This window comes from Lissotriton helveticus, chromosome 4_1 (assembly GCF_964261635.1).
Source record: "Lissotriton helveticus chromosome 4_1, aLisHel1.1, whole genome shotgun sequence".
NCBI lineage: Eukaryota > Metazoa > Chordata > Amphibia > Caudata > Salamandridae > Lissotriton > Lissotriton helveticus.
In genome coordinates, this window is record NC_136063.1 from 1,833,601,907 (window position 1) to 1,833,622,156 (window position 20,250).

At 43.1% G+C, this 20,250-nt stretch overlaps 1 protein-coding gene across 2 annotated transcripts in view; it reads right to left on the reverse strand.

Annotated features, from left to right (window-relative positions):
* The window catches only part of APOOL (apolipoprotein O like), a 246,955-nt gene that overhangs the window by 211,678 nt on the left and 15,027 nt on the right, over positions 1–20,250 (reverse strand). Inside the window, exon 1 of one of the 2 annotated variants that reach the window (XM_078688481.1) lies at positions 17,175–17,302. The exons of the other annotated variant lie outside the window; for it this stretch is intronic. The gene's annotated coding sequence lies outside the window, so the exon portion shown is untranslated. Of the gene's footprint in view, positions 1–17,174; positions 17,303–20,250 lie in introns of those variants that run through there. 2 annotated transcript variants of the gene reach the window in all.

The following is a 20,250-nucleotide window of genomic DNA, read 5'->3' on the forward strand; positions in this document are numbered from 1 at the left end:
TCTTCGTTTGAATGAGCATGCTCTCTTTACACTCGAGACAATTAGGGTACCATCCATCTACGTGTGTAGACGCAGCCCTCCTTCCCTGCGCGACAGTTAGGGAGCTGAGCCTTCCCTCTATGTAAATGAATAACTCTTTTTATCTCCGTGCCAATGAGGGAACTTTCATACACTCCATGTGAATTAATGACTGTTTTCCGTTCGCCTTTCCCACGGAGTGTCCTGTGAAATATTTCTACCTGCTGCAGGGGATTGCTGTGGGGTGGGGGTGGTGGCCTCGGGCCCGTTTTTCCTGTCGTCCTTTGGTCCGGGGAACATGGGCGTCCGCAAGGAGGGGCGCTTGCCCCCCCTGGATCGCCAGTCTGGTGCAGGCCGTTACCGTACTGGAGCCGTGGTGCGGGCGGTGGCCAGGGACGGATTAGCACTGCGGGCAGTCGAGCTTTGGCCGAAGAGCCGGCTTGTCAGTGCCCTCTGTGGGCCGTTTTCATCTGCTTCCCCAGTCCACAGAGGACACTGGACTTGGATAGTAAAACAGCCTCGCTGGGGTGCCACGATTATCTGTGGCCTCCCCCTGACCCCCTGCCTTGCCAGACCATAGACCCTGATGTGGGGTGGGGATCAGGTGATTGGCAGAATCTGCCTCCCTGGGGGCCACGCCATTAAGCCAGTCTCACTTCACACACCATGGGGCCCATGCCGCTCAGAAACGGTGTTCGGTGTCATATTTTACACCTTGCCCACAGCCCTTCTCATTCAAGGGGCATGGTGGGCGGGAAAGAGTGGCTTTATTTTGGGGCCTCGCTGTGGGAGGCAGGTAATGTTCTGTTACTCAGGTAAAGGATGGCTGGGGAGGGGTTGAGAAATAAGTAAACTAAGGGGCTTCACTATTGTTCTAGTGCTCAGGCTGTAGGCCACTTTTACCTCGGCCCCAGTGTCCTTCACAAAAACAGAATCCTTCCACTTGCATGCCTTGCTTGTGCATAAACACATGAGGCCTGAAGGTCAGAGTTGCTGAGATGGGGGATCAGTTTCGAGTCCCAGTGTGATTCTGGGCAAATAACTTCATCTCCAAGTGCTCATGAATAGAGCTCAAAATAGCCTTGGGCTGAGTTTACACTATATAAAACTGTAAAAAAAAGAACAACTATTAAAAAACAAGCATTGACAATGCCAATAGGTATCGCATTTCCAACAGTTAGAGCTATTGAGTTGTAAATGACACTGTTTTTTACCTAAGTGTTATGGAGTGGAGGTATGTAGTGCGTAGTGCAATTATGGGGTATGGATTGGAATTGTAAGTTGTGGAATCGTGTGGCGTAGAATTATGTGGCATGGTGTACAGTGGAATTATGTGGATAGTAATTATTTGTTTTTGAGTGTACTGGAATTATATAGAGTGGGATTGTGTGTCATGGAGTGTAATTATATGGAATGATATTTTTTGTTGTGTGGAGTGGTATGTTGTGCAGTTTAATTATGTGGTGTGTTGAATTTTGTGGCATGATGCAGTATTGTGTGGTGTGGATTGGATGTATGTTGGTGTGTTGTGTAAATGTGTTGTTGAGTTGAATTATGCCGTGTGTTGCTGAATTGTGTGGAATGAATGTGTTGCGTGGAACTGTGTTGCGTGGAACTGTGTGGCGTTGAGTGAAATTATACTGATTAGAATTATGTGGTATGATGTGGAGTGTATTTATGTGTATTGTTGCTATGTGGCATCGCATGTACTTAAAAGCCACATTGCCTTCAGATACCAACAAAGAAGTGGTAAAAATGCTGAAACATAATTAAGACTGAGGGCTGCCTTTCGGCCTACAGAAATGCATGCTTAATTAACAGTGGCGGTTCCTCCGCTAAGGCGGAGGCGGAGGAGCGTCGCCCCACTGCTGCAAAGCAGTGAAAGAAAAAACAAATGTATTGATGATAATTAGAGGGTTTTGTCATTGTATTTTTTCATGCTGCTGAGCAGCTTTGCGGGGGAGGCAGGCTGATCTGCTCTCAGAGCAGGGGAGGAGTTGTTTGCAGGGGACCTTGGAGTTCTTTGTCTGTGGTTTACCACAATATAGGGAGAGGCGTGATTCTCCCTACCCTTTTGCACAGCACTTACACCTAAGTTCACCTTATAATATTTGCGTACTGCCTAAAAGCGCCATCACCCCACTAGAACAACCACCGAGCGTGCAGTGTCTTTACCTCTCAGTTCACCTCCTCTTTTCCCCCAGCCCCAGTTGGTACTGCCCAGCAGAACTGGGGATCACTGTCTAACTAGAATAATGCACACAAAGAAAGGGGAGGCAAGACAAGGCGGCAACATGTACTTACATTTAGGGAAAAGTGCAAAATATGTGAGGGAGCTAGATTTAATTTCTTTTGACTGTTACGCTAAATGTTTTTATGGCTGATATGCAAAATGTATTTCTTTACTGTTTGTCATTAGAGGGTCTATTCTCCAAGGTAGAGGTTCAGAGCTGCTCTTCTTCTTACTTTTGTTATTACATTTTCTATTCCCAGGGATTTTAATCTTACCCTTTCCCCCTTGACTTTGTACTAGATTTCTGATTTATGTGATGATCAGAGTCAAGGACATTGCCAAGAGTATCTAACTACATTGTGCAGGGCGTTAAGACTGAAAGTAATAGTCTTTACCAATGTTACTGGCTCTGTAAGATTTAAAATGCCTAATTGACCAAACGTTACTCTACAAATGAGACCTCTGAGAGTAAGCAAATAGTGTTTCATGAAAGTGCATGCCCCGCGAAAGTGGGCCACTTTTCTGGGCAGTGCCCGGGCCAAATTGTGACCCCAATCCGACCCTGGCGGTGTCTCAAGGGCTGCAGCACCAGCTGGCTTGGCTGCGGGAGGAGTGGGTAATGCTCATTATCCTTGGAAGGTGGTGAGAGCTGGCAGCTCTGCAGGAGTTGAGATCTGCTGTCAGGTGGCAGGAGGTAAGGCCTGTGTTATGGAGAAGTTTCTTGCTTGCTTTGCCCCAGGGCACATGTGTTGCATGTGGCATGCATGCCAACAGCCATCAACGAGTGCGAGTCCTAAGTGTTAGTAAGAGGTGGCCCCAGAGTTCAAGATGCCCCGTGTTGGATGTGAGGTCATCTGCCCTAGCATTTTATTGGATTTAGTTCCTGCGATGGGAATCCAGTACAACTTAGTAGTTAATGTAATTTAACATTTGACACAGTGCTTCTGAAACCTGGACAGTTCTTTAAAGGGAAGGAGTAAAAAAAAAAAAAACCACACAACACCTCTATCCTGATACTTTTACAAAAAAATGCCTAAACACCAAAAACTGTGTTGAGAACTGACTGAACGTGCAAGGAATGGTAGCACTTATTTCACATGTTTTGTTACGGGCTATTCACATAACGCTTAAGGAAGGGGGTGTTTATAGAGACTTTGCTACTGGTTAGAACACGTGTGAGCAGTTTAATAATAATTATACATTAGAATGTGTTAATAAAGACTCCTAAAAAATAAAGAGTACACATGGAGTCTGTTGTGAATTTAATGGGTAAAGGGTACGCCTAAGGCTTTAAGTGGGTTGGAAAACTGGGACAGGGGGGTCTCTCAAAGGGGCGTAACCTATGTATTAAAGGGCGTGCTTAAGCATGTAAGGTAACTATCTCTGCTGCCTGACTGGTGTTTTCCTGCCTCTTTCTGTTATTGCATCCAAATGTATAATAGAACTGGCATGCACCTAAAACAAGCCCAGACTATTGGCTTTAGCAGTGGATGTTAGTTACATTATATGTAGCAATAATGACTTTGTGGTAAATAATAGTGAAAATGTCTCAGTTGTATAATTATGATACTGTGAAATTACTATACCATGCCATTAGAAACGTTAAATAAAACTATTTGTAAAAAACGTATTTATTTATTGTGGGCTTGAGAAAATGTCTAGAAGCTGGTAATATTTAGCAGCAGCTGCCCATGCATCAGCATTAATCATAATACTAATTGTCTGCAATTTTAAACAATGGTTTTAAACATAAGTGTTTCTACATAATAAACTTTTGAGAGTAAAAAATGATTTTCTAGTGTGGAGTACGATTCTCTATTTGAAATATCTTTGTAAATACCATAATTACAAAACTGGTAATGATTTGAATGTGTAGGCCTTTTGGTCACCATAGGAAAGATTAATACACAGAAAGGATCCTCCTTTTGATAAATATCAGCATTAATCACTGCAGACCTATTAAATGTGGAGCCTGCACTCTGCTTTTCACACGCCTGCCCTGCTGCGGATCCCCATGCGTGCAATTTTCAGATCACTAGCAGGTGATTATATCTTCTGATTAGCTATTTCGTGGCACCTGCATAACAAAGGAGTCTCTCCATGCAGTTCTGCCAAGTTCCACGCACCAAGGGTGAAGCTAACGCATTTTAGCTGGTGGTCTGCATCACCACACCAAAACACAAATTTGTGCATTCATAGTTCCTCTCACACCACCGGCGCTGACTTGCAGACACAAGTGGGACGGAGCACTGTCCAAGCACTTCATGATGAGAAACTGTGCGCTGCTGTGGCAGAGTGTGCGACTGCAGCACTACTATTGCACACTGTGCAGAAAAATAAGTTTACATGTGCCGGCCTGGGGGCTCAGACAGATGCGCAGGCTGCAACATTATCGCAGCTGCCACAAGACTCAGCTCCTCCTGCGCCCCAGTGTTTCTTGTGCCCCACCTGGCACACATCATCTCGGAGGATGGTGATGACATTAAGATGTTGCCCCCCGCCCCCTGAAAAAATTTCTGCGGACGCCCATGCCGGGGAAGATTGTTGGCGCCTCGGCCAGGAGCCGGAGGGCACTCTGCTGGGTGCCGGCTGGCACGCCACTAATTCAGGGCACTCTGCTTGCCCTTGGGCTAGCCTCGGATTCTGGCTTCAGTTAAGCATACAAATTCACCAAGCCTGGGAAATCCTTGCTGGAAGGAAACAGCTTACCTGGAGATGTGCACGTAAAATCGTGGGTTATGAAGCTGGGTGGAACAATGCACGTGCTGGGGGCACTACGTGAAAATGTCGGGCTAGGACTGGCCAGGAACCCGTAGTTTAGGCAGCTCTGGCTGTTATGCCACATCATCTCCCCTGTATGATTTGTGCCGGGGGACACAGGCATCTGCTGGTCAGTAATGCCCTCCAGCTTTAAGAGAGAGGCTTATCGGGACGAACAGAAGGGTCTTCTTCGGAGAAAGGTGATGGTACAGCCATTTAATGGGAACGACGTGGGCAAAATCAAACGACCAGAGCAGCCTTACAGCCTGAGACCAAAGTCAGAGCTGGACACCAAGTAGGATTCTGTTTCAGAAGATATTTTAACCATTCTTAAAACGGTCTGCCCAATGCTCCAAGTCTTTTCAATTGTAAACCCTATAACATGATTATGTTGTGCAAATATGTGGCATTGTTTTATCAATTTTGAGGCTGTAAGTGTATATGCAACTCCAGTTTTACAAGCCATTGCATTTACGCATTTTTGAGCTATTGCCAATGTAAATGACAATGCCATTTCGTTATCTGTTTTCAAAACCAACACAAATACAAATTTTGTCATTTACAATGCCAATAGCTCTAACTTTTCCAAAGGCGAAACCGTTGCATTGTAAATGCTTGTTGTAGAGAGTGATGGTGTGGTCAGCTTGCAGGGTTGAGGAGAGCGCTATTGTGAGCTTGGTGCAGTATGGAAGGTTCCTGGTTGAGCGAACATTAAGAAGGTGCGCAAAGGTTTTGCGCAAGGCGGCGGTTCTTCTGGAGTAGAAGATAAGGTCATTAATGACTATGCCGATGGCAAAACAGCCTTTGTAATTGAGGGGATTCCATGGTCATCATGTTCAAGTCCGAAAAGGCAGGAATCTCTTCTACCAGTTACAGACCCGTATCTCAGGCCCAGAGGTTAGCAGTAATGGGGAAGTTGGAACTGGGACAGGTAATGTTCCCAGGGAACGCGATTTTGCTGGCTTCTTCTACTTGTAGCTGAGAAATGTGGAAGTGAGTGCAAGGGTGGCCCAGCTGCGGTGCCATAGAGAAATGGCACTGCATGTCCCTTTACTGGAGGAGATGTTAAGTCGAATACCTTCTCCCTACCATGCAGAACACGGGGAGGGACAGGACCCATAAATCACTAATGTTCCACCTGTGGGCTCCAATGCCCCAGGTATTGTTATTCCTGGAGCAACCCTTTCCAATACCTCCTCTACCTCCTGCCTCTCAACTGGCAGGTCCTACTCAAGATCCTTCATCACCTCTCAGAGGTCTTCTTCATCAGCTTTTGGCAACCCAATCCCAAAGTAAAGCTTTGTCGTCCCATCCTACAGAATCCCTTCCTCCACCTCCTTTCGCACCCGCACCTACATATTCAGCACAAAAAGGGGACTCCTTCCCTAGCTTTTAACAGATACTCATGAACAAAATGTTTTCGCAACTAGAGGGCTCAGAAATACAATTCCCAAGGAGGAAAAGGGACTATGTGCAGTCTTGCACGGAACTGGGTGGCAAAAGGCTCTGAAGTACTTCCAGAGGCTCACGAAATTCTGGACAAAGAAGCAATGCATACACACAATTTCATTATTGAAGAATTGTCCAAGTTAGTACACAATAAGTATCTTGACTACAATGCTAGTAGAAAGAAAGAAAGCAAAGTCACCCAAACCCTGCCCTCTCCCCATCCCCGCTTTCATCTCGTACCTCACCGCCACCTAATCGTAATGGTGAGGTCTCAACGAATGCCGTCATCAGAACAGGTAGCCGCTGGGGACAACACGTTGCATGAGCCGTTACCGAATCAAGCAAAGTATCGATATCCATAGGTACTGCTGATGGTAGTGTAAAACAGACGTCCAACACGCATTCTTCTCCGCATAGCAGGCATCGTAGAACAGGTAAGATGCAATCTTGCCAGATTGGTCTGAATGAAAGAAACCATGTGGTATTCAGATTTCTTAGCCGAGCTAAGCCGAGTACTTTAGTTATTCTTTCTCGGTATCTCATCGCTAGGATCGTTTCTTCCATTGTTGCCTGGGTTTTGTCTGTGACTGGACTTGCCGTATCGGAGCAGAAGGAACAAAAATAAAATTCCTGCTACGAGTCCCAAGATGAGAGGCAGGCCGCCGAACACAGAGTGCACGAAATTCGGGAAGATGTTCAGGACTGCTTCAAAGGGTGCTAATAGTCCCGAAAAAATGGTCTTAAATACATGTGCGATGCCACTGGTATCAGACATGTTTAAAATTTGACCTAACATTTCTACGAAATGTACGGGGCAATTTGTCGATAATAGTGTATGTATCTCTGCCGCTGTCCTTGCAACTTGCAGATCATACGTCTCTTTGGACGAGGTTAAAGGCACAGTTGTCTGTAAAAGAATAGACTTCATTCTGCTTAAAGTACCAATTCAAATAGAAGAGAAATTCAGAGAAGGCCATATTGCTGCATCCTTGTCTGGTTAGCTGTTTGGATACAATACTTGCATAGAGCAAACGACCCTGGAAGTAACGCTCACGAGATAGGCTATTCCTGGCACCATGCCACAACAGCTGTGGTCACTTATTAGAACGTAGCTGCCGCTGGAAAGCTGTCTGAAAAAAGGGTCTATTTGTGTTGCAGGGGTGCCGTGCAGATGACATGAAAGATTATTTGATGAACCTTCGCAGGCTCCATGCAAGTTAATACCTTGACACAGAAGTGTACCGCTTAGTGAATTTATACAGTTGTTACCACTAAGAAATAACTCTTTTTTCCCTTCACTATAACATCTATGTGTATAAGGTAAATTCCAGGTTGACTTGATGTATCCTTTACCCAACCTTTCATACAGGCCTGCTGGTATATACTTTTGGCAATATTGAAACTGAAAAGTTGTTATCGGAATTGTAATTGTACCATGTATTATCCATTCAATGACAGGTCGTTCTGACATTGTTAATGGTAATTTTTCAAGTTTTTCAATGCTCAGTATCCTATAGTCTGCTCCTTTTTGTGCCCAAGAGATTTGTTTATCAGTAAGATTAAAGATAGAAAATAATGACGTTGTGTTGATTAGACGCCATGGCTCGTAGCCTGAACGCAGATTTTGTAACGTTCAGCCTAACTGTACAATAGAACGTAATTGGGACTGGTCATGTTGTAACATTAGCATATCCTGTTCTAATGTATGAATCTCAGATGATACAATGCTGTCCAGTGAATAAATTCTGGAGGACAGAGTCGTTAACCCATTGTCCACTACAGACAGTGATTTTTCCAAATGAATACGATCAATTTCTCGTATTTTTTCAGCAGTTTCAATTTGCATTACTTTCCAAGCTTTGTTGTAAGCAGCGTATATACCGGCGTATATGAAACGTTTTTGATGCTGTTTGCGAGGTCCCAAAATGAAATCTCGCAAGTCAGCACCTTCTTTAAGTAAAGTCAAGTGTTGCTTAATTTCAGGCAGTGTGGATTTCTGTAGCCATTTGAGACAGTTTCCCTACACTGTATGTTGTAACTATCCCTGGATGTTGTCTCTGGGAATATCTTGGGTCTGGCCTGGTCTGTTTGAACCCCTGTGTTTTGTTCAGGAATCTATCTTGACAGTTATTAGTGTCTGTGGGCCAGATCAACCATTTTTTCCAATCAGGATTTGTTCTGTTTTGGTGTAAAATATGGGATACGTCTATCTCCACATCTGTAGTGCTATTACTATCAGGTATGGGCTTTGGAATAGGCGGTTTGTTTAAGTCTTTTATCTTGGCTAGGCCAAGACAGGTTGAATGGTGTCATTCAGGAACATTATTTGTTCTGGGATCATGCAGGCTCTGAATAATGATTCTAGACCTTGTACCTGCCAGTCTTTTGTACCCCAAATGGTTTTTGTTTCAATGTTGCTGTTCCAAAATTCAAAACCAAATGTAGACATTTTTTCATAAAATTTTTCAGAATAAATCAATTTAGTATTTGTCAACATTTTTTCATTCCGGTCTTATTTAACATTTTAAAATAAAACGTTTCTGGATCTGTGTTGTTAAACCCTGAGAAGTATGGGAATTTCTCATAAAATGTTTTCGAGCTGCCTTTTGGCGGTGTTGGACAATGTTCCCATTGATTATAAGTACAAATATTTCTAGGATTAGCAGATTTATGCAAATAGTGATGACCATAATGATTATAGCAATACATTTCTTCATAATTTGATGAGCCTTCTAAATAATCATGCTCTGTGAATTTTGCTGACATTTCTAAATCTGACATCATATTGTTAATATTTTCAAAGTCCCAATCATCAGAGAAAGTACTTGGTGATACAAAGTCACAAAGTGAAACCTTGAACTGATGTGGATATTTCAAGAGTTCAACCGGGTCATAGATTTCGTAATCAGTTGTGTCCCATGCTACACCACCAGGTATAGGAATGGCTGTGATGTTCACTGATGATAGTTCTCTTTTCTCAATGTGAGAAGATCTGTGAGGCTTTAGGACCAAGTTGATGTTCTGACTTGCTGTGTCCATTGTACTATATTTTCCATCAATGAATTTTCCCAAGCTTAAAACCAAAATGAGCCAGAGTAGGAGGAAAAGTACACCTAACACAATCCATAATTCAATCCATGGTGAAATCAGATATGTTTCTTTGAGTTGATGAAAGTGTTCAGTCATTTTTTCTTTGAAAGTTTTTGTTGCTGGCGTTTCTTCATGTTCACTTGGATCATCAGAAAAGTCATCGAAATTGATGAAGTAGCCAGATGCAGTTCTGTCAATTGTTGGAATTGCTTCCAGATTGTTATTAATCTTTGATTCTGTATGTTCAGAGGCTACATCATTTTAGATGGGTGTTTCTTGACGAACTGTTGCAATTTGGGTTTCAAGAGGCACAAGTTCCATGGCTTTGTTGCATAGTCCTTTTTTATTCACTGCCGGTTTATCAAATGTGATTAGTCTCTCAGTTTGAACCTCTTGGATTGTAGCAAGGTTTGATCTTCTGCTACTTCTTGGGAGTCCACTGGGCCTACTACTTATTATTGGCCACATGATTGTGGTTTTACCAGGTCGATTGATACAACTCTGTTCTCCTTTTTACCAGCAAGGGGCGGTAGTACTACTGATCTTGTTCCGCTGACAGCTAAGACAGGTACTGCTTTTCTGTAAGAAGGCCCAAATTCCTTCTTCACCGCGATCCTTTCTCTGACCAGATCCCCAATCTTTGGAACCCAGACAGGTCTTGCTGGGACAGGTGGTTTTTCTTCAGTGGCCGTTGGCTTTAGCTTTATGTTACTTAGACTTCTTCTTGTTTCATTTAAGTCCTGTAAAACAGCCAAATGATCTTTGATATCAAAGGTTTTTTGTTTCACCACTGAAGTGTGACAATCGAGATCATGAATGATCATTCTAGTACCAAACAAAAGTTCGTATGGAGTGATACCTCCTAGAAAATTTCTTGGCAGATTATTAAGACTACGTTGGACACTTGTTAGATGTTTGACCCACCGTCACCCGAAACTAATACCCTCGCTGTTATAGATTGCTTTATGTCACGTTTTTTTCTCTCCACTACCGCATTTCCCTCGGGATGGAATGGACTAGAGTACCGCAATGCAATGCCCAAGCTGGCCATGGCCTCCTTGTAAGCTCGAGAGCTAAACGCAGGACCCTAGTCAGAATGTAGCATGCCAATTGCGTATGTGCCGATAAAGACTCGCAAATCTTTTATAACAGTTCTGGCATCAGCCGAGCGCTGGGGCCTCATCTAAATGAATCTCGTCTCAATAATTATGGGATCGCCTATTTCCATCTGGATTTTTGCGTATAGATAGCCTAATGTTTTCTAATAAAGGTATCTGGGCTGGTGTCTCGTCCGGTTCACAACTGCGATCTCTATTGCAGTCCTGACAATTCATTGCAAAGTTGTAAATGTGCACGTTCATCCCCGGCCACCAGTATTGTGATTGTAATTCTATTAGAGATTTCAAGATCTCTTGGTGCCTCAGACCCATTCCCATGTGTGCTTCTTGAATCAAGTAAGCTCTCCGGTTCGTGTTTGGAATTACTCTGTCCCCCACTCCAGGGATTCGAGCAAAAGGAACGGAGTTCGCATCAATTATGTATGTATTTCCGAGTGGATAATTTAGAGATAACGCCGCATAGTTGCCTTTCATTGAGGCTTTTACTGCTAGTAGCGTTTCACCGTCTATCTGTTTTTTAGAACGCTTTTTTGTGGCTATGGAAGCTGGTTTGACAGCTGCCACTGTGGCTCTGTTAGCCAATGAATTCCCTGCAACGTGAACGCCATCACGTCGATGACTCAGTGTATTTATCACATGAGTCTTTTGTAGTTCTTTCTACAAAAGAACTACTTGTTCCCAAAGTTTTTTATGCTTTATTGTGGCACCTGTCTCATCTTTGTAACTGTTTTTGATCCAGGTCTGCATGTCATTGTTGTAAGACTGGACGCAGTAATGCGAATCGCACACTATTAGTTTGGGGAATTCGCGATCGGCATTTTCAAGCGCCATCTTTAAAGATCTTATTTCAGCTCGCTGAGCTGTACAGTTTCTGAGTGATTCCGTTTTGGTGACCATCGGTCTGAATTTACCTAAGCGCCAGCGACCTTTAACAATCGCGCATGCTGCATTGTAAACTTGTTTTTACACAACGTAGTGTTGTGCAAATCTGTCCGTGTATATGACACACGAGTACTGTTCGAGAGGCAGAATTTCGATTGACAGAGTACATTCATGTTCGTATTCCAGATTTTCTAGTTTTTTCATTTTTGGATCAAATGCGTGTTTCACGCCTGTTGCAGCAAGAGAATTTTCCCATTGTATCCATTTTGGATCTAATGCCATAGCATTCGGAATGCTTGGTCTTGTTACTGCCTCAAGGGCTGATGCTGCTGTTAAAACAGATATACTTTTCCCTTGTGCTAGGGCTCTTTCTTTTGCTACAGCAGTTTGAATCTCAGTTAGAATTTTTTCAGTAGAACTGAATTTCATTTCAGCCTGTGTGTACAAGTGTGATTTATAAGCTATTGGTACCGTTTCTCCCTCATTAGAGGTCAGGTACGTAAATCCGCATCATCCTGGGAGGACTCGGATTACAAGGTTGCGTTCGTTGCGCGTGTTTGCAGTTTTGTTTTAGTTAACATGTCTGTTTGTATTGATCTTAAATTTTTTTTTGTGCTTTTGTGTCCAATTATTTGGTTTGAAATCAGGTTTTATTAATTCATACAGAGGTTTAACCCTCTCTGCATAATTTAGAATGTATGTTCTTCCGAAATTCAGGAAACCTAGAATTGATTGTAAGTTCTTCAGCGTTTTTGGAGCTTGGAGTACTGCACACTTGTCTAAGAAGTTGTCTGCTAGGCTTTTGAATTCACTTGATAATTCATATCCCAAAAATAGGACAGTGAGGTGGGCAATTCGTGACTTTTTAAAGTTGAATCTATACCCTTCAGCTGCGAACCCAAGTATAATGGTGTTCAGTCTTTTCAAGTGTGTCTCCAGGTCATCGTCTGTAAGATAGATGTCATCGACATAGGATAATGCCTCATCATCATACATTTGTAGTAATTCTGTTACCCTGGCTGAAAATAATCCTGGGCTATTCTTGAATCCCTGTGGGAGACGACAAAATTGCTTTTGGGCCCCCATACAGCAGTCAAATACCTGCTTTCTGGTGCTATGTTTTGACAGAAGAGACCATTTGAGATATCTAATGTTGTTTTATATTTTTTGAGCACAATGTTATTCATTAGTGCTGCACTGTGTGAGTTTTGTACTGCAAAGGTTTTGCAACAAGAGTTTAAGTGTCTGTAGTCCAAAACTAGACGATATGAATCGTCTGGCTTGGAGACAGGAAACAAAGGATTGTTCATTTGTGAGGTGCATGTTTCAATTACCCCCTGATATTCAAGTTGATCGAAGATCTCCCTGACTTGTTTTTTAGCTTCTTGCTTAACAGGATACTGCCTCTGTGCAGTAGGTTGATTTTTTAACTGGATTTTATGGTGAGGAGAATCCTCATCCCATCCTACATGATTTTTATATAATGCAGGGGCTTGGGCCACTGCCCATTTTCTAGCATATGTGTATTTTTTATGAATTGGAATGTGATTTGAGAAGGCAGGCATAATCATTTCTTCGTCATGTGGGCACTCCCTGACAAACTCTGGTGGCAAGTCTTTCTCTGCTAAAAGGATATCATAGCCTTTTGATAGGTTCTCCCAAAAGAGACCTCTTATTTTCCTAGTTTTGTCCCCTTCTATACGTAATGTTATTTCGTATATTTTATGAGGCACGCTAACTCTGGTGTCTGGAATTTCCACCTGAATGTATTCATTAGTGTCCACTGTCTCCAGAAGATTCATCAGGATCTTGCGAGCTATGGTCACTTCTGCTGCGCTGTCTAGCATTGTCTGGGCCCATTCTCCGTTTTTCAGTTGTGTCCTCAGAATCCTCGGCATGTTTTATTTTAATACTAGCTACCTTCTTTTTTTGGAAATTGTAATTTTTTACTTTGATGAGCAGGTTCCTTGTCTTTGGACTTGACGTGCTCTTCTTTGTGTTCTGACCGCCCTCTTCTTTCCGATTTCTGTGAGGAAGTCTGAAAAGATCGAGAGGGACGTGTATTAATATCTTGATATCTGTCAGGTTTTCTTAATTTATCCCTATCTCTAAGGTTGTATCTTTTCTCAGAGGGCTCCCGTTGTGGAGACCTGCCTCCCCGTTCTGGAGATCTATTTCTCCGTTGGGGAGACCTTCCTCTGGACTGAAACTGTTTTTCGCTGGGAGTGGTTTGTTTATTACCCTCCCACTTCTTTTTGGGAGTAATTAGATTATTTTTAATAAAGGTTTTTTCAGGATTTTCAGTTAGTTGTGGTTTTAGTGGTTTCCCACCCAAACTATCTCTACCTAATTCTTCATAGGATTTTTCAATTAATCTGGCAAGTTCAAAAGGTTGTTCTGCTATATCCGTCTCTTTCAATTTTTGGCGGATCGCCACAGATGCTGATTCTCCTTTTATGTTGGCTAATAGTATAGCCGAGACTTGCTTTAAGTATTTCAGTAATTTCATACCTAGATTTAAAGCAGGCTCTGGGCCGTATTCATTTTTAATCTGTCTTAGTACGTCTGGTATAACCGCCATAGGCGGAACACCATGTGTTTTTGTGTATATGGAAGCAAAGACTGTTCCCCAAGTGTCACAGTCCTCCACATGTGGTGCGATCCCCATTGGAAGGCAGATAAGTCAGAATTCTGTGTTTCTCATTAGGTGTAGTATCAGGAAATACTGCCTCTATCTGAGTAATTTTTTGAGCTAACCAGAACGGAATTTGTTCCCGTTTTGCGGGTAATTTGCCAATGACTGATTGTATAGTCTGTGGTATATAGTCTGTGGTGTAATTTTATTTGTGTTCCCCTGGTGAGGGGTGTGCTGTGGAATTTTTATTGCTGGTTGGACTGTTAAAGTCCGCATGACATATTGGACCAATTGTCTATGTATTTTGATTAGTTGTTTTAGCTGAACTAAAAGTTCTCGGTCTGACATTTTTTCAATGTCAGGATGCGGTGTGTAGCCGGCTAGAACCGGCCATGTGGCTACTGGTCTACCTAGTGGACCGAGCCTGGTAATGTGATTTTGATGTTTTAGGGCGCCATTAAACCAGAGCTGGTGCTCTTGGTATGTTAGTGGAATTTCAACATCCTCGAAAGGGGCGTATTCCGCTGGAGATTCCTCTACTTTGTAGTAGTGGAACTCACGTGTCACAGCATGTGCTGCTGGAAAATGTATCCAGGAATAGAATACCTCTGTCTGCCGATATTCATGGGACTCTACCACAAATATGACTGTACCACCTCTTGATGATACTCCATTTTCTATAAGTTTTATAGTTATGGTTTTCCTTACATTAACTGGGATGAGTATAGCATTCAGGTCATCTTGCCGAAGACTTGTGTCTTCCGCTAAGAGTTGAGCTGCTAATTCATCTCTTTCTCTGTCGTCATCCGACATTTTTACTGACTGAAAGTTTGCAGAGCAATTTTCAAGGAAACAAAGATTAGGTGCACAATATTTTGGAACACTGTATCCTTCAACGTTGACTAAACCAAAAACTAATACATAGGATTCTCATCCTACTAAGTTTCAGCGGATATTAACCTTTCACCCACTCTAGACGTGTATTGCAGTTTTTACGGGAAAAAGGGGTCTGCGTGAAAAGCACGACCGAGTTACTCTAGCATCTAGCGTTAAATTATCGCCTTACCAAACATTGGGCGCCATGTAGTTCCTATATTCCCAATAGACTCTGCGCATTGGAATAACATAAACGATAGTTTAGACGTAGGACTGAGGTCGACTAGGTCTCTATTGAATATGTTAGACTTAATTATGAATGCTAGCTAGCTCAGAGGTGAATAGAAACTTTCTCGAGTAAACAAGGAGGTGTTAACTTCCCTGAAGAGACAAGAAGGGATTAGCTTCTGACAACCGCATAAACATGACAACTTTGCTCCCTCCAGAATAAGGAGTATATCTCTAGAGTCGCGGAAACAATAGATAACTATTTCACTCAGTCAATCGTGCATGCTTAGTTTCACCAGAAGTGCAGAGAAACAGAGAGCCGGGCGTTTTCAATAAAAGTGGTTATTTATTGAACAGTCTTCTTTCTCATGCAAGAGAAGTGAGTTGCCACAATTGCAATACTTGTCATAAAGTAAAGTGCGTACAGTAAAAGGAGTATTATGAAATAATACTGTAAAAGCATGGTACAGTTTCTAAGCCATACCGTGTTTAGAAAAGATAAAATATATACATACATAAAATCATTGACTAAATGTACTCAACTGGTGCTTCCAAGATACGCCTACCCCGGTGTACCGAACCTAAGCCTAGTACGTGGGAAGGAGTAAGTGAGCTGCAGTTTTAAGTTAGGTTCGTTTTTGCCAAGAATCTGAATCAAGAATTCTCTATGGATCTAATCAGCTCCGTACCTTGATTATAGAATGAAGGAGGTCTTGTATCTCTTTCTCAGGACTCGATCTCCCAGTGACCCGCAAGGGTGACTGGAAACACTGGAGCTGGATTTCTCGGCAGGAGAAAAAGACAGCGCCTCTCTCAGTGCGTCAATGGGAGGGTCGGCTTCCTTCGGCTCTCATTACAGCTGGGCTTCGGGTAAGTAGATCGCCGATCTGCTCCAAACCACCGTGTGTTTGTTAGGGCAGCTGTTGGTATATTTATACCTGGAAGGTGCCGGGTTTGATGTAAGGTTGGACATAAGACATCACTAAGAACTTACAGTTCTTTCAGGACTCCAGGAGTTCTTGGACAAATCAAAACAAAAGCAGGGGGAATTCCCGGGCTGCTGGAGGCTTGGTTTGTTTAAAGAACGCGTTGTACTTTCTAGGAGACTATGGGAGTAGCCTTGCCGTATTTGGACTGCATTGGCTATGACTAAATATGGATATGATTCTTATGCCTTTATAAGGATATGATTTGTTATAACCACATAAGGGCATAAATCGGGAATATTTAAATAGGGTCCTAGATACGTTCACAATAGGAAATCCTTGGGTGGTCATGGCTGCCAACTTTAGAGAACTGTCTCTGGGTTGAGGTATTTTGAACACTCCTAAATATGTGCCTTACCCTTTGAAGTATTGACTGATTTGAGGGCTGCCCCCTTACTGTTTCGAATATAGGTCTCTTTGGAAGAAAAGGAGCAACTCCAGGGGACCTCTATGGCCCTCTGAAACTTTTGGAGAATATTGCTCCTCCGAATTCTATATATTGTGGCCGTATTGTTCTGTGCTTGTTTACTGCTCTATTACGTTTTGGTTGTATTACGTACATATTGTGAACAATGGACATATAGTGCAACTGGCAATGCTATTTTCCCATAGACATAGTTTGTAGCAAACTTCCTTGGCCATTCTGTTAAAAGAAAATGGATAAGACATATTCTGCCCTTATGATTAATAGAAAGAGGTGGTATCACTCTAAAATGGGTCTCCCAAGTGTGTTGTTTTGCTTGTTGCTGCTTATAATAGGGCTGCTATATTTCCTAGAAATTAAACATACCATACAACTGGCTTCCTACACCCTCTGCAAGCATCACCCCATACACTCTAGCCCATGAAGAAATGACTCATAGGGAGGACATATGTCATAATTTCTTTGTCACACTCACCAGGTTTTAAATAAAGGAGAATGCTGGATACGCTTGAAATTCCCATTCTTTGTAGATGAAGGGTATGCCCCTTCTACAAATATCTCTTCCTTTTGAAGCGTCCTGCTATGTTCTACCTGTGGCAATTCCTAAAACAGAATAACAGTTTTTACTGTTTTTAAGGGTTTGGTGGTGTCGCGCTCGAGCACCAGGACTTTTCCCCATCTTTATATCTACAATACCACACATATTTTGGAAAGGGGAAATTGCACCTAAGTGATCGAGCCCAATGCAACGTTCCCCCTAACCAAAGTTTTCACTCCTTTGTTTTAGGGTCATAACAATGAAACTGCTTCCATTTCTTTGCTGAAACAGGATAATGAAAATGTACCATTCTTAAAACTAAGAAGGAACAATGTGTCAGAGCATCTGCATTAAAAGTAATGGTATCTACATGGTGGGAAATAATGAGAATTGCACTATGACTTTTGAGATAGCAACAACAATGTAACTTTTCCCTTTCATGTAGGGGACTCTGTTTACTTTATTTGTGGGGATAAAGCCTACACTTGGCATCCAGTAAAGTGGGGTGTGGGAGGGTTGTTGTGACCTTGGGTTTATAATGCCTACTGTGTCTGTTATAACTGTGAAGGAAATTAACAAGGGGTCAAAAGGATCAGACATACCTAGGGGGAAAGGAAATATTAACCAAGATGATACTACCGCAAAAGTGGTAGGTGATGTATTAAAGGTTTTCTTAAGCTGGTGCGGCCCGGATATCAATTCTCTAGCTATATTTAGACTGGCATGACTACTGGAAGCTACTGTGCATGAGACAATAGGAATCACTGAAAATATAACAGTAGAGTTGCAGGCGGTGAGGCTTGTTTCCCTTTTAAAATAGAATGGTCCTCAGGGATGTGGAATTCCTATAGCCCGACGCCCAGGAGATATTGTTTGCGTTCAAGGACAACAAGTTTTCATGTGTATTTTGTCTTTGGAACAAGTAGGCCCAACCCCCTACAGCACAAACCCATTGGCTGACAGTTTACAGCACCACATTATGGATCAAGGAAGGGCATTGTCTACAATTAAGGTAATATGTGTGTCCATGTGTTAATGCTGTTCAAACTTGTTTTTATGGTTCATTAATGTAAAGCCTTTATTATTAGGGTGAGCACTAAAAGTAAATGTTGTTAGCTCTGCCTGCACTATTGACGGTGGGTCCAGTATAAAAGTGTACATACGTTTTCAAAGTTTAGTAATATGAAGCTATGTATAATGCTCTCAGAATGCGCTCTGATTATATAAAAATATTTGCAGAAGCTTGACAGCAACAGTGATGATTGCTTTCAAAATAAAATGTTCACAAAAACATTGGGGTCGATTAGGATGGCGGAAGGTTCGCCCCCGCCGGGCTGGCGGTAGCCACCGCCGGCCCAGCGGGGACAATCCATCCCCCATCCTCACAGAAATGACCCCCCGCCACATTAGGATGGCTGGGGGGTCCGCGGCGGACGGGAAGACCGTCCGCCCCTTTTCCGCCGCGGTCGCCCTGCGACCGTGGCGGAAAAGGTCTAATATGGTGGCGGTGTCTATCAGACACCGCCAGCCATATTAGGATGTGCCTTGGGGAATGCCTTTACGTGGCGGCAATGCCGCCACGGAAAGGCATACGGTCTTTGCTTTGGGGGCCTGTTGCGGGCCCCCATGGTGAAGGGGGCTGGGGGGTGCACATGGGGGGTACCTATGGTGCGTTTCAAAGTACAACATGGCAGGCACTGCCTGTCATGTTGTGCTTTGAAACGCACAACATGCATTTTTGGCATTGCGGCGGACGGTGCTTTCAGCACCGCCCGCCGCAATGTTAAAAATGCAGGATGCACCCGCGACTGTGGCGGGTGCATCCTAATTCGAGGCGCGGGACCTCCGCCCTTATGGTGGACGGCCCCTGCCCACAACAGGATGGCGGACGGACAAAGTCCGCTATCCTAATGACCCCCATTGTGCTAAACTACTGTAAGATTGTAGGTACCATATCTTTGCAGCATCATTTAGTAACAGGTTGCTTATATTTTCCAAAAATATTCATAATGGAAAATCAGTGTAACCAGTTAAAATACAATTGTGGGAAACAAAAACAAACAAGCATTGGCAAAGCCAGTAGGTATGAAATTGGTGGTCAGGCTTTTGGTTTTGTCAATGCGTGGCTTGTTTAGGCATGGTTTTTCTAAAACCTTATTGTGTGGGTGCTGCAGGGCCCTCACCTTTCTAACAAGAATTGGCAAAAGCAAAAATATCTTTTGGTCTCAAAAAGTACACATTGCCACAGCAGTTACAGGCACTGAACAAATCTACTTTGTGTGCCAATACGCTTCTTGTAAAAGAGCAGAATACTGTCTCTCACCGTGAAGCCAGGAGAGAGAGAGAGAGAGAGAGAGAGAGAGAGAGAGAGAGAGAGAGAGAGAGAGAGAGAGAGAGAGAGAGAGAGAGAGAGAGAGAGAGAGAGAGAGAGAGAGAGAGAGAGAGAGAGAGAGAGAGAGAGAGAGAGAGAGAGAGAGAGAGAGAGAGAGAGAGAGAGAGAGAGAGAGAGAGAGAGAGAGAGAGAGAGAGAGAGAGAGAGAGAGAGAGAGAGAGAGAGAGAGAGAGAGAGAGAGAGAGAGAGAGAGAGAGAGAGAGAGAGAGAGAGAGAGAGACACATCATTTTATTCAACTCAAAAGGTCTTGGTTAACGTCAGGCCTAATTAAAGGCCCAATTATTAAATAAAGTCTCAAAAGTGCATCCATGGTATATATCCTTTCATTAAGTGGAGGGTGGAGAGGTGTGGTGCAGCGGCCAAGGCAGCTGACTTCAGAGCACAGAGTTCACGGTACGATCCCTGGCGGCAGCTCAGCTCAGCACCATGTGACTCTGGGCAATAGCTCACTTAATTTCCACGACGGCCCCCAGTGCCTTGAGACCCGTAAGGACGAGTAGTTGGCACTTTACAAATACGCATTTACATTTACATTAAGTGCATATATACAGTTTCCGTGAATTCACAAGAATTTACAGAAGTAGGCCAAGAAATAGTACTCCTAGAAAATATTTGTGAAC